Raw genomic sequence first — 16003 nt, forward strand, 5'->3', positions numbered from 1 at the left:
GTCGAGTGGGGCTTTCCATGTTGGACTAAAAAACACAAGCACACATAAAACAGTGTGGGGAGAGGAGTCTTTCCTCTGAGCCGAAAACACAATTACGCATTCTTTACTGCCTCCATATTCAAACCACAGCCTTGCCAACAACAAAAGTACAAACATTGTAGTGACCTCTCCTCCCACCAAGATTTCTGACGGAAATACAGCTCAGGAAAAATCCACTTAGGCCCTGGGTACTGGTGATGCGAATACTTGTTCTCCTCGCAGACCCTCTGGGAAATCCCTTTGCCCCAACTGTGAAAATCTGCCCTCAAGTGGAGCTTGCAGATTACTTTCTTTAAAATGCTTGTTAAGGAGCCAATCCAGCACACTCCTTGCATGCCAGGCAAGCATACAGAATTGGAAGGTTTTTTACTTAGATTCCACTTTCTCTTCCCAAAGGAGAACCTTGACTTATCAAGGAAGGGACGAAACTGCCTCTCTCCACTTTGAATACCTGAGAAACTTCTGGAAAAAGGGAGCCCCGGGAAGCTTGCAATCGTCATGTTGAAAATGAGAGAAATAAATACTGCCAGAGAAGTCTTGCTTGCTTGTATAAACAATCGAGTGTTCTAGGAAGTGACACATTGGGTAATTCTACACAATGTGCTGAGAGGAAAACGGAAATGGGCAGGAGTGGGTCTGAAGAAGAAATGGCTCATTGTTTGGCATTCTTTAAATGCTGGAATAGTTACTCAATGATGGGCGCTTCCCATATATTTAAATAATGCAAATCCCCAAGCTGTGGGGAAGATTAGATGGAGTTCTGGCTTATTCCTGTCTTGCCGGTTTCGAGACTGCAAAGGCAGAGAGCAATGCAGACATCTCTAATCCGAGACCTCTCCCCAGGCTTGGGAACTAAAAGGGGTTGTTGTTCAGTCACTCAGTCGTGTCCGACTCTGAGACCCTATGGACTGCAGCACGCCAGGCTTCCCTGTCCTTCACTATTTCTGGGAGAAAAGGGGGTACGTGGGGTTATTCCCTGAGGTTTTCTTTCATGGCTTTCAGTCGCTTAACTTCAAACACTTATGTGACTTGTGATAGGAAAAGCCCTTGTTTCACTTTTGAGTGTGGACGGGGACCAAGGGAGTGCTTTCCTCAAATGGGACTTCCTTGATTGGAGAAGATCTGTGCAGTTTTGAGATGAAGTTTTCTCACGGCCTGATCTTCCACTCCAGAGAGGTGCAGAGTATTCCAAAAGAGTCAGCTGTGTGGATGAACCAAGCAACCTGTTTGGTCATTTTAGTGCTTTCTGCTGCTATGTGTTGGCTTCTCCGTGCATAGCAATGTCCTTGGCATCAGTTCATGGTTGTCATGTTGTAGGCGGACTCCCCATTTGTACCTGGGTTGTTAAACTTCAGGTTTAAAGAAAAAAAAAGAAGACCAATTTCTCATCCAAACTTAGAACGTTTGCTGTCACCCACTTCCTTCCTCTCCAAGTCTCCCCTCCCAAAGCTATATTTTTACTTCTCCTCCTTCCCAACCCGTGGGTAATGTTCGACAGAATGCTAGCGAGCCAAATGGAAATGTATTCCAGGCGAACCATAATTTTCAGAAGACACAGCTGCCATGAGCCGGCATACTACACATGCTTCCTCCTGGCTGGGTTCTCTCCTGTTTAGGATTATGACTCTGGTCCCCTGTGGATTTGGAAAAACAGATTCTTCAACTGCAGACCTCTGCTTTATGAGCCAAGCAGACCAGCTTGGAAGTCTCAGGCTTACAGAAACAAGAGGGCAGATTTATCCGACACAGAAATGAGCACTTTCTGGGTTATTAACAACTTTTTTTTTTCATTTGATGACACCAGCATTATAAATCAGTCTCTTTTGTAGCGTGAATGGAACAGTTTTGGAACACAGGCAACGTCATTAGATCCTGGAACAACAAGCTCAAGATATTTGTTACATACCAGTGCTTCTCGACCGGGGTGACTGTGGCCCCCAGGCGACATTTAGCAACATCTGGAGACATTTTTGGTTGTCGTAACTGGATGGAAGGATGCTCCAGGCATCCAGTGAGTAGAAAGAAGCCAGGGATACTGCTCAACATCCTACAGGGCCCAGGACAGCCCCATAACAGAAACTCATAAGACCCAAATGTTGCTAGTGCTGAGGTAGAGAAGCCCTGTAATACACATATAATTGATGGTAACATTTGTTGTACCTAGGGTTCATAGTGGGGAAATCAAGGTCTAGAGAATATAAGTAACTAGGGCAATGTGATCTGGCTATTGCTAAAAAGCATCAACCATCTTATCTGACCTCTGTATTAGTCAGAGTTCTCCAGAGAAACAGAACCAATGGGATACATATATCAAGAGATTCATTATAAGGAATTTGCTCAAGTGATTATGGAGGCTGAGTAAGGAAAAGTCGAGTTAGCAATCTGGAAACCCAGGAGAGCCAGTGGTATGAGTTCAGTCCAAGGCCAGCAGGCTAGAGACCCCAGAAGAGCTGATGTGTCACTTCAGGTCCAAAGGCAGGAAAAAATGGATAGAATCCCATGGACAGAGGAGCCTGGAGGGCTACAGCCCATGGGGTCACGAAAGAGTTGGACACGACTGAACAACTAACACACACACACACACACACACACTTTACAATACTGATTCAGAGAGCCATCTGCTTAGTGTTTTCCTTACTCAACTTTATAATCAATAGGGCTTTGTTTAGCATTTAAGAGGTGCCAAGGGCTACTCAGCTGTGCGTGATAAGAGAGCTTATTTAACAGTCTGGATTTGTTTGTCATTTAACTTTAGGCCATGTCTCTGTGAAGTCCAGCCTGGCTTACCTGGCACAGAAGTAGAAGTGAGCAAAAAGCCAGCCCTGAGCCAGCCACGCCATCAGCAATGTTTGATTTTTGCCTGTTTCCTCTGCCTCTCTTCTGCCTCGTGTCCCTACCCAGGACTGACTACACAGTTTGCCGTGTACATTTTGCAGTGCCAGATGAAAAGGCGGGACCCTTTTCAGACGGCTTCCACAAAACACCACAAACAGAGTGCCTTATAAACAAGAGACATTCATTTCTTCCAGTTGTGGAGGCTGGGAAGCCCTTGGTCAGGGTGCCAGCATGGTCGGGTGTGTCTTCACAAGGCAGAAAGGTTTAGGGAGCGCTGTGAGGTTGCCTTTATTTTATTTTATTTTATTGAGGTATAAAACAACAAAAATTTATTCTCACCATTCTGGAAGCCAGAAAACTAAAATCCAGGTATGGCCAGGTTGGGTTCCTTGTGGAAGCTCTGAGGGAAAATTCTTCCCATGCCTTGTGAGGTCTTTTTTAAAAGAATGTTGATTGAATTCTTGTAGCTCATTGTCATGACCTAAACAGCTCTTGAAGTCTCCATCTCCTAATACCATCACATTGTCGGTTAGGACTTTGACATACGGGCTTCCTGGATGGCTCAATGGTAAAGAATCCACACACAGTGCAGGAGATGCAAGAGATGCGGGTTCAATCCCTGGGTCTGGAAAATCCCCTGGAGGAGGAAATGGCAACCCACTCCAGTATTCTTGCCTGGAGAATCCCATGGACAGAGAAACCTGGTGGGCCACAGTCCATGGGATCACAAAGAACTGAACACAACTTAGCGATTGAGCACGCACACATGTACTTCAATATATGAACGTGGGGGCACACCAACAAAATAGACCACAGCAGACCCCTTGTATAAAAAATGTTAATAATAATGTCCCAGTGCACCAGGCCCGAGCACTTGTCTCATGCATCCAACCTGGGCTGGTGATCTGTTTCATCCTAGATAATATACATGTTTTGATGTTGTTCTCTGGTGGAGAGGGAGGTGGGAGGGGGGATCGGGATGGGGAATACATGTAAATCCATGGCTAATTCATGTCAATGTATGACAAAAACCACTACAATATTGTAAAGTAATTAGCCTCCAACTAATAAAAATAAATGGGAAAAAATGTTAATAATAATGTCAACATGGTGATGTTGTCAACACTGGGTTGAGCTCCGTGTGTCACACAGCATTAAAATAAGCAAAAGCCCTTCAGAACGTAGGGTCCTATCTATACCTTTGACATCTAGTCACTGTGTCCATTGAACATTCCAAAGGGACAGCAATTTTCAGCTACAGCACAGAAGAGCATTTTGGGGAAAGAAGAGCTGTCCCAGCAAATCCAACCATTTGTTTCCCAGGACGTCTCTACCAGCCCACCTAGTTCCCCAAGGTCAGCAGGATGCTACTGGCAGGAGGAACGTCCAATGCCCCTACACCCTACATTCCTTGGCGTTGCGGGTTGAATTATGTGCCCCGAAAAATACATTCAAGTCCTGTCCCTAGAACCTGTGAGCATTACCGTATTTGGAAATAGGGTCATTGCAGATGTAATTAGTTAAATTATGATGAGGTCATAATGATGTAGGATGGACCCTTCAGCCAGCATGACTGGTGTCCTTAGAAGAAAAGAAAAGATGGACCCATGGGAAGAAGGCCCTGTGATGAAGGAGGCAGAGATTGGAGTGATGTGTCTACAAGTCAACGAATGCTGAAGCAACACCAGGAGCTAGGAGAAAGGCCTGGAACAGACCCTTTCCTAGAGCCTTCAAAGGAAGCATGGCCCTGCTGACACCTTGATTTCAGACTTTGAGACTCCAGAACTGTGAGAGAATAAATTTCTCTTGCTTTAATCCACCCAGTCTGTGGAACTTTGTCTACTGTGGCCCCAGAAGACTAATACTCCTGGAAAATTGTCCCCAGGCTCCTGCTGTTGCTCAAGGCTGGATTGGAATGTGTAGAAGTGTCCTGACCAGTGCCAGGAAATCCCAGAAAACAGAAGTCTGCCATGACAGCCCCCAGAAATCCAACCAAACCCAGAAGCCCCAGGTATGACCTGCTTGACTCCCTCGACATCCAGTAGAGACCAGAAGGGTCTGATTTTGCCATGTGCTGTGCAAAGTTCAGATTACCTTGGACCACTAGGTGTCCAACCTGGAAATGTGTGAAGAGTCTCTTTTTTTCCTCATATTTATCCATTTTGAGTCACTAATAATTATCAAAGTTTATAATTGTACAATACTGAGAGGTATAGAACAAAATACAATTATTGGGGAACAATTGCTCTACAGATACGGTTTTTGCCATACATCAATATGAATCAGCCATAGGTTTACATATGTCCCCTCCCTCCTTAAAACCCTCCCATCTTGCATCCTATTCCACCCCTCTAGGTTGTCACAGAGCACTGGGTTGAACTCACTGTGACACCCAGCAAGTTTGCACTGGCTATCTAGTTTACATATGGTAATGGATGTGTTTCCATGCTGTTCTCACAATTCAAGAAGTGTCTCTTTATGGAAACATTTCAGCTAAGCCTGAAGAAGGAGTGATGGAATCAGAATTAGAGTGAAGACCCCTCCCCCATGAATTGACTAGATCCTGGCACTGAGTTTCCATTGTTGCTAAGATCATAAAAAGACAGATGACCAGACTTGATGTGTTTCCTCAGAAAAAACACACCACCTATGACACAGTCTTGCTCAAAAGTCAAATCCGTATCGAGGGATCAAAGCCTGTAGATCTGGTTACCTGCTTTCAGGAAATACAGACATCAGACAAACAGTTAACAAGTTGGCAATACTATCAGCAAAATCCCAGTTGATGTCCAACAAATGACCTTGTTTCTTCCAAAAATAAGCTCTAAGGGGATAGGAGGGGACAGGGGAAGAGAGATGGAAAGGGAGCCTGTAGGAGAAAAAAGAAAAAAACAAAATCTAAAGAGACATAGGAACTAGTAGCATGGTGTGGTCTGTATTTGAATCCTGGTTCATACAAACCAACTGGAAAAAAAAAATCTGTGATGTTTATGAGGCAACTGGTAATGCAAACTGGGTACTCTCAAGAGTCTTCTCCAGCACCACAGTTCGAAAGCATTAATTCTTCATTTGCGGCATGAGGGATCTTTTTCAGTTCCAACATTTAGAATCTAGTTCCCTGATCAGGGATTGAACCCCAGGCCCCTTGATTTGGGAGCACAGTCTTAGCCACTGCGCCACCAGAAAACTCCCTATCCGATCTAAATTAAAAAAATAATTCCCTAATATCATCAACTAACATTTGAAGGGACTGATCAAACTCAGGTCTCCTGCATTTCAGGCAGATTCTTTACTGTCTGGTCACCAGGGAAGCCAATGCAGTAGACATAAGAGATGCAGGTTTGATCCCTGGGTCAGGAAGATCCCCTCGAGTAGGAAATGGCAACTGACTCTAGTATTCTTGTCTGGAAAATTCCAGGGACAGAGGAGTCTGAGCAAGAAGCAACAGAAGGAAAAGAACTCTGACAAAACCCACTGCAATGTTGCGAAGTAATTAGCCTCTAACTAATAAAAATAATTGGAAAAAAAAAGAACTTGTTGTGTTCTCCATTGTATATCTGCAAACAGCAAGAAATCAAGAGGTATAGCTTGCCAGTCAGATATATTATACTTTCTTGTCAATAAGACAATCTCAAATTCGGTGACCACAGTTGAGACAAAGTCATGTGAGATATCCAAAACTGAATACAATTTGGAAATCCAAAAAGTATGCTGAAATCCCCAGAAGACAGCCACCAAAGACCTGACGTGCCTCTGGGGAGGAAAACACAGCAAGCCTAGGAGGCAATTTTGCCCTAAAATCCAAACCTGATCTGATCAAAGCCTCTGGAAGGATTCCATGGATTCCAAAGATCTTATTTGCAGATAAAAGGATATTTACACATCTTAGGATTCCTCTAGTGCAAAGGTCTTTAGAGCTAGAGAGACAAGTGCATAGTTTGAGAACTAAAAACGTGGAAAATTCAATCAAAGATCAAGCTGCCAGCCTGTAGAGATGTCCACAGGGTACATGGAAGAAACTTAATCGTGTGTACAGCTTAAAATCAAGGGCGAGGGTCTTGAGAGCACCTCCTGTGAAGTGTAGCATCCTGGACATAGTAATCATTTATAGACTTCAAGTGTCCCATTAGGGTTATTGACAAGAATCTAGCCAGCGGTCAGCTCAGATTATGGGAATGTATGCAGGCTCAGTCATGGGATGGTAATTACCATCTGTGGTTGGAATGAATTTCTCAGCTCCAGGAGGACTTGGGAAAAGTACAGAAACTTTTAAGAGAATCAAAGCTATGGAATTCATATTTGGGTTAAAGAAAGAATCTATGTATATTTGGTATTTTATACATTTTTAACGTTACAAAGAAGTTCTGAGTTTTGGAAACCACTGTAAAATATATAATTGAGTAATTCATTGAAACGTGATTTTAATTGAAAACTAATCTTGTATAGTATTGGGATATTTTAAGAGAACTGAAGTTTCACTATAAGTTTAATTTATTAGATTTTAAAGTTATTTGCATACCTGGAAATATATTTGTTAATTGAGCCAAGTGAAGTGACTAAAAAGGAAACTGGATGTAATATATTAACAGTTCTAAGTGTACTTTAAAATTCATGAAGGTGTTTAATTAACAAGTTCACAACTGGGATGCAGTATTTTCCAAAGACCTCTTAAAATTGGTTGATATTATTTGCTAGACTTAAAAGGAATTTTTAAAAAAGAGTAATAAATTTCCTAGGTTGAACTTAAAAAGGTTAAGGAAAAGGTACAATGAGATATGATGTCATGCCTGTCAAAATGGCTATCATCCAAAAAACTCCACAAATAACAAATGCTGGGGAGAATGGAGAGAAAAAGGAACCTTCTCACACTGTTGGTGCAAATGTAAATTCATGCAGTCACTGTGGAAAACAGTATGGAGGGTTCTCAAAAAACTAAGAAAAGACAAAAGAAGCAAACTCAACAGATAAAGAGAACAAACTAGTGATTGCCAGTGTGGAGAGGGAAGGGGGAAGCAGCAATGTAGTGGTATGGCATTAAGAAGTACAAACTTACTATGTGTAAAATCAGATACAAGGATATATTCCACAACACGGAGAATATAACCAGTATTTTATAATAATTAAAAGTGGAATATAACCTTTAAAAATTGTGGATCACTGTACTGTACATGTGCAGCATATAATGTTGTACAGCAATTATACATAAATAAAAAATGGTTAAAAATGGTTAAAGGAAAAGTTTGCATTTGAACTTGTAACTTAAATAAATTGACTATCAGGACTTCTCTGGTGGCTCAGACGGTAAAGCGTCTGCCTACAATGTGGGAGACCTGGGTTCAGTCCCTGGGTCAGGAAGATCTCCTGGAGAAGGAAATGGCAACCCACTCCAGTACTCTTGCCTGGAAAGTCCCATGGACGGAGGAACCTGGTAGGCTACAATCCGTGGGGTTGCAAAGAGTCGGACACGACTGAGGGACTTCACTTTCATCAGATTTGTAAACCAATTAGATCTTTTTGTGCAGACACACACACATACCCCACTTTTGAGGGTATAATCACTTTGATGTCCAAACTACTGCATGTACATTAAAAAAATAAATCACAAGTCCATCTTTGCAACCCTGTGTCAATAACATGATCAAATACCAATATTGTTTACCAGATATAGTCTCCTCAAACTCAGAAACACTGCTCATCCCTCCAGAACCTGCACAGATCTGATATGATTCAACACGCATTCCTCCTAGGGTGCTTGTTTCCATTTTTATACATATTCTGAATCTAATTTTCTGCCTTTCTCATGTTTTCAACCATTTATGGATTTGCATGAATGTGTGTGATTAGTTGTCATCTGAATAAATTATTTCACTCCTAACCAACTCATTTATGTTCCTTATAATTTCTGTTCCAGCTTAATATTAAGCTGGGTGTGAATATTAAGCTGTTTGCAGCCTGTCTGTGCTTTGGAAGTTATTGATCTCTGGTTGGATTCCACTGTGGTCCAGTCATGTCCCACCACCGTGGGAGTCACACCCTGCAGTTCACAGAGCAACACCATCAGTCTTCACTCTGACCTCTGCACGCTATCATTTGGGAAGCATTGATCTTGACCAGAGTGCAGGGAACAGTAATCGCTGTTGCAGTGATGTTGTGTTTTGTGGGTTGCATACTCAACAGTACATAGTAGCATTTATTTGTTTTAAATGAAAAGTTGACAAGTTCCAGTTCAGGTAATTCTGTCCATTGTCTCTTGTTGATGTTGTTCAGTCACTAAGTTGTGCCCGACTCTTTGGGACCCCATGGACTGCAGCACACCAGGCTCCTCTGTCTTCCACTATTTCCTGGAGTTTGCTCAAATTCATGTCCATTGAGTCTATCTAACCATCACTACAAATAATTAAATCATGTGTTTATTTGTTATTGAGTTCTCAGAAATGGCACTTGGGTGAGATAAAGTTCTGGGTGGATTAAAAAAGGTCACAAATGCATTTCTGTCCCTCACATCAAGAAGGAAGTCAATTTACCCCAATTAAAAAAATTATTTATTTTGTGAGGCCAAGTCTTAGTTGCAGCACATGGGATCCTCAATCTTCATTGCAGCATGTGAGATTTTTGGTTGAAGCATGTGGGCTTTAGTTCCCTGACCTGGGATCAGACCCTGGGCCCCTGCATTGGGAGTGCAGAGTCTTAACCACTGAACCACCAGGGAAGTCCCCATCTCCACAAAATTTAAAACAAAATTTAGGTTATTTATCTTGCTTTTTACTATGGCATCATCATACACATTCAACATTTCCCCTCTTCTTGAATGACAGCGCGCATGGTTTCTTCTGACAAATATAATATGATGGAATTGAAGTTTCACAACTTCCAGGCTTTGGAGAAGGCAATGGTACCCCACTCCAGTACTCTTGCCTGGTAAATCACATGGATGGAAGAGCCTGGTGGGCTCCAGTCCATGGGGTCGCTAAGAGTCGGACAAGACTGAACGACTTCACTTTCACTTTTCACTTTCATGCATTGGAGAAGGAAATGGCAACCCATTGCAGTGTTCTTGCCTGGAGAATCCCAGGGATGGGGGAGCCTGGTGGGCTGCCGTCTATGGGGTCACACAGAGTCGGACACGACTGAAGCGACTTAGCAGCAGCAACTTCCAGGCTTAAGAGAAGAGGCACTTTCACGTTCTTGCTCTTGCTCATGTGAGAAGTCTGATAACTCTGAGCCTGCCGTGCTATCAGGAAGCCCATGAGAACCGTGTGGAAAGGAGCATCGAGGAACCAGACTCTGAGTTAAGGCTTCTTGCACAGTCCACCTGGGACTGCCGCTCAGCCCCGTGCAAGACTTGAGGCCCATGCCACATGCAGCCAAAGAAACCCCTTGCTGAGTCCTGCCTGACCCACAGAATCACGAGCAAACAATAAAATATTGTTGTCTAAGCCATTAATCTTGGAGGTGATTTGTCACATAGTAATAAATATTTGTGACAAACCTGTTTAACAGCCGTCTATTTCCTATTTATCACAGAAATGGTCTGCCAAGCTAGAAGTTCCTCCTCTGAAAGCCAGGGGAGAGAGGTAATGAGGAGAGCAATGAAAACTGAACTACTGAGGAAACGCTAAGAAACAGCAAATGAGACAATATGGAAGATATGTTGGCCCACTTTGATGTAACTCTGTGTTCCCAGATGTGGGCCAAGCTGTGCCCATCTCCATCTCTCTTTTCTCTTTGTAAAATTTTGTTGAAGCATAACTTGTGCTGTGCTTAGTCGCTCAGTTGTGTCCGACTCGTTGCGACCCCATGGACTGCAGCCCACCAGGCTCCTCTGTCCATGGAATTCTCCAGGCAAGAATACTGGAGTGGGTTGCCATGCCCTCCTCCAGGGGATCGTCCCGACCCAGGGACAGATCCCAGGTCTCCCACATTGCAGGCAGATTCTTTACCATCTGAGCCACTAGGGAAGCCCAAGAATACTGGAGTGGTTAGCCTATGCCTTCTGCAGGGAATCTTTCCGACCCAGAAATCGAACCGGGGTCTCCTGCATTGCAGGCAGATTTTTTACCAGCTGAGCTACCAGGGAAGCCTGAAGCATAACTTAACCTACAGGAAGGGCACAGATCATTAGTGTAAACCTCCATGAATTTTTACAGAGCAAACTCATGCATCAGATCAGCACTTGAGATGCCCCCTCCCGGCCTCTTCCAGTTACTACACTGACCCTCACAGGTTGCCATTCTCCTGACTTCTGTCAGTATGGGTCAAATAGACTTGTTTTACAACGTTCTACTGGGCTCCAGGAAGATGCAGGCCATATGTATTCTTCTGTTTCTGACTTCTTTCTCTCACCTTTATGTTTGGGAGATTCATTCATGTTGTTACGTGTAGTTATAGTTCACTTTGTCTGTGATGGTTAGTATTATTGTACAACTGCACCCCAGTGTCTTTGTATACAGGCTGATTTTCTCTAAAACATGGTTGCAACCTTTTCTGTGCATGGTCAGACAGTAAATATTTTAGGCACGGCAGACCATAGGTCTCTGTCACGGCTACCATTGCATTTTATCTCTGTCTCTGCTATTGCGTTTTGAAAGCAGCCATAGATAACATGTAAAAGAATGGATCCAGTTGGGTACCAATAAAATACTGTCTTTACTGATACTGAAATTTGAATCTCATAGAATTTTCATATGTCACCACAATTTTATTCTTCTTTTGATATTTTTCTAACCAGTTAAAGATGTAAAAAGTACTGTTTTCACACTATATGTTTAGTCTAAGTAAATGATATATATATATTTTAAAGTTCCCAGATGTTGATGAGGGTGCAGAAAAACAGGAATTCTCAGGGAATGTAAAATGGTGCATTCTTGGGGGTTGCCAACGGAGCATTATATATCAAATACTTTAAAAACACTCCCACTCTTTGACCATTTCTAGGCATTTGTCCAAAGAAAATAGCCAGAGATGTGCATGAAGATTAATGGGCAAAGATATTCCTCATAGCATTATTTATAATACTGAAAAATTAGAAACAGACTCCAACTTTGAGTTCTGGCAATTGGGCAGATTGACGTACCGTGTCCCATGCTCCTCATATTTCTACAGACAGACATGCAGTATAAAATACAACACAGATATTAAATATATTGACTATCTAGAGAGAAGCATCACTTTCCTGGGTCAGAAGGGAATTATACCCCAATATAGACTCTCAGTTAGGAGCTGGGATTTTATTAACAATACCAGCATAGAAGTAAAAGCTATGACGTTGATGCTCCAAGACAGGAAGCTGGAATTGAGACCCCTGCATATAGCTGGAACGAGAGCTGCCTACCTCCTTCATGAAAGGGATGACTAGGGAAATCTCTCATTCTCCCAAGGAAGTAGGGAGGAAGTTTTTTTCTTCCAGGCAGTCCAAGGGAGAGTGTGGGACATTTTAACAACATTAAGTCTTCCAATCCATGAACATGGGGTGTGTTTTCATCTATCTACATGTGCTCAGCTGTGTCCGACTCTGCGATCCCATGGACTGTAGCCTGTCAGCCTCCCCTGTCCATGGGATTCTCCAGGCAAGAATACTGGAGTGGGTTGACATTCCCTTCGCCAGGGGATCTTCCTGATCCTGGGCTCGAACTCTTGTCTCCTGCATCTCCCGCAGTGGCAGGTGGATTCTTCACCAGTGAGCCACCTGGGAAGCCCTCATTTATCTATGACTTCTTTAATTTCTCTCAGCGGTGTCTTGTATTTTTTTTAATCTTTATTTACTTGGCTGTACTAGGTCTTAGTTGTGGCACTCAGTATCTTTGATCTTCGTTGTGACACATGGGATGTTTAGTTGTGGCATGCAAATTCTCAGTTGCAGCAATATGGGGGTCTTCTTCCCTGACCAGGGATTGAACCCATGCTCCCTGCTTTGGGAGCATGGAGTCTTAGCCACTGGACAACCAGGGAAGTCCCCTGTCTTATAGTTTTTATTGCACAAGTTTCTCACTTCTTTAATCAATTCCTAAGTATTTGATTCTTTTTGATACTATTGTAAATGGAATTGCTTTCCTGAATTTCTCTTTCAGATCATTAATTACCAGTATAGAAAAATACCACTGATTTTTGTATCTTGGCTATGTATCCTGCTACTTTGCTGAATTCATTTATTTGTTCTAACAGTTTTTTGGGGTAGAATTTCTAGGGTTTTCTACATACAGCCATACCTCATTTTATTGCACTTTGCCTTATTTTGTTTTTTACAATAATGTGGTAATCGAAGGTTTGTGGCAACCCTGACTGAAGTCTATTGGTGCCATTTTTTCCAACAGCATTTGTTCACTTCATGTCTCTGTGTCATATTTTGGTAATTCTTGTAATATTTCAAACTTTTCCATGATTATCATATTCTTATGGTGCTCAGTAATCTTTGGGGTTACTACTATGACTTTTTGAAGGCTCAGATGATAGTTAACATTGGATAGTATCACTGACTCAATGGACATGTATTTGAGCAAACTCCTGGCGTGCTGCAGTTCATGGGGTTGCAAAGGGTTGAACATGACTGAGCAGCTGAACAGCACAATTTTTTACTTAAGGTATGTAACCTTTTTTCAGACATAATGCTATTGCACACTTAATAGTGCAAGCGTAACTTTTACATGCACTGGGAAACCAAAAAACTCATGTGACTGGCTTTATTGCAATATTTGCTTTTTTGTGGTGGGCTTGAATCAAACCTACACTAGCTCCAAGATATGCCTGTATAAGGTCATATCATCCCAAATTTGGAAGAAGGTTTTATTTCCAAATTTCTCTGGCTAGGACTTCCAGTACTTTGCTGACTAGAAGTAGTGAAAGTAGGCATCCGTGACTTGTTTCTGATATAAGAAAAAAGGTCTTGGTTTTATTTCCGTATATGACATTTATTATATTGAGACAGTGTTTTTTTTCCTCTTCCCAGTTTGTTTTTTATCATTAAAGGTTACTGAATTTGGTCAATACCTTTCCTGCATCAACTGGGATCATTATGTTTTTCCTCTTTATTTTCTTTCTGTGGTTTACAACATTGATCAATATTTGTATATTGAATGATTCTTGCATCCCCGTTATAAATCCCACTTGGTCGTGGTGTATAATCCTTTTCATATGCTACTGAATTCAATTTGCTAGTATTCTGATGATAATTCTTACATCTGTGTTCATAAGGGATTTTGGTCTGTAGTTCTTGTGTCTTTTCTATGGCTTTGCTATTAGGATAATCGTGGCCTCATAGAATAAATAGGAAGTGTTTCTCTTCCTCGGATTTTTTGGAAAAGGTTAAGAAGGACAGTATCAGTTCTGTGTATGTTTGGTAGAATTCACTTGTGAAGCACTCAGGTTCAGGGCCTTTTTTGTTGTTGTTGATCACTCACCTAGAGCCAGACATCCCAGAATGCGAAGTCAAGTGGGCCTTAGGAAGCATCACTACAAACAAAGCTAGTGGAGGTGATGGAATTCCAGTTGAGCTATTTCAAATCCTAAAAGATGATGCTGTGAAAGTGCTGCACTTAGTATGCCAACAAATTTGGAAAACTCAGCAGTGGCCACAGGACTGGAAAAGGTCAGTTTTCACTCCAATCCCAAAGAAAGGCAATGCCAAAGAACGCTCAAATGACTGCACAATTGCACTCATCTCACACGCTAGTAAAGTAATGCTCAAAATTCTCCAAGCCAGACTTCAACAGTACGTGAACCGTGAACTTCCAGATGTTCAAGCTGGTTTTAGAAAAGCCAGAGGAACCAGAGAGCAAGCTGCCAACATCTGCTGGATCATTGAAAAAGCAAGAGAGTTCCAGAAAAACATCTACTTTTGCTTTATTGACTACGCTAAAGCCTTTGACTGTGGATCACAGCAAACTGTGGAAAATTCTTCAAGAGATGGGAATACCAGACCACCTGACCTGCCTCCTGAGAAATCTGTATGCAGGTCAAGAAGCAACAGTTAGAACTGGACATGGAACAACCAATAGGTTCCAAATTGGGAAAGGAGTGCATCAAGGCTGTATATTGTCATGTCAGGCTGGATGAAGCACAAGCTGGAATCAAGATTGCTGGGAGAAATATCAATAACCTCAGATATGCAAATGACACCACCCTTATGGCAGAAAGTGAAGAAGACTAAAGAGCCTCTTGATGAAAGTGAAAGAGGACAGTGAAAAAGTTGATTTAAAACTCAACATTCAGAATATTAAGATCATGGTATCTGGTCCCATCACTTCATGGCAAATAGATGGGGAAACAGTGGAAACAGTGACAGACTTTAATTTTGGGGGCTCTAAAATCACTGCAGATGGTTACTGCAGCCATGAAATTAAAAGAGACTTACTACTTGGAAGAAAAGTTATGACCAACGTCGATAGCATATTAAAAAGCAGAGACATTACTTTGCCGAAAAAGGTCTGTCTAGTCAAAGCTACGGTTTTTCCAGTAGTCATGTATGGATGTGAGAGTTGGGCTGTAAAGAAAGCTGAGTGCTGAAGAATTAATGCTTTTGACCTGTGGTGTTGGAGAAGACTCTTGAGAGTCCTTTGGACTGCAAGGAGATCTAACCAGTCAATAAAGAAAATCAGTGAATATTCATTGGAAGGGCTAATGTTGAAGCTTAAACTTCAATACTCTGGCCACCTGATGCAAAGAACTGACTCATTGGAAAAGATCCTGATTCTGGGAAAGATTGAAGGGAGGAGAAGAAGGGGACGACAGAGGATGAGATGGTTCGATGGCATCACCAACGGGATGGACATGAGTTTTTGCAGGCTCCGAGAGTTGGTGATGGACAGGGAAGCCTGGTATGCTACAGTCCATGGGATCGCAAAGAGTCGGACACAACTGAGCAACCAAACTGAACTGGGGGATTTTTGATTACTGATCCAATATCCTTAAAGTTATATGTCTATTCATATTTTCTGTTTCTTCATTATTGATTCTAGGTAAGTTTTGTGTTTCCTAAGAATATGTCCATTTCATCTAGGTTACCCATTTCTTGGTGAACAATTGTTTGTATTACTCTCTTATAACTCTTTTTATTCCTGCAGAATCAGTACTAATGTCCCCACTAATTTCATTTCTGATTTTCATAATTTGAATCTTCTTTTTTTCCTTAGTTCAT

This window comes from Dama dama, chromosome X (assembly GCF_033118175.1).
Source record: "Dama dama isolate Ldn47 chromosome X, ASM3311817v1, whole genome shotgun sequence".
In the NCBI taxonomy this organism is placed as follows: domain Eukaryota; kingdom Metazoa; phylum Chordata; class Mammalia; order Artiodactyla; family Cervidae; genus Dama; species Dama dama.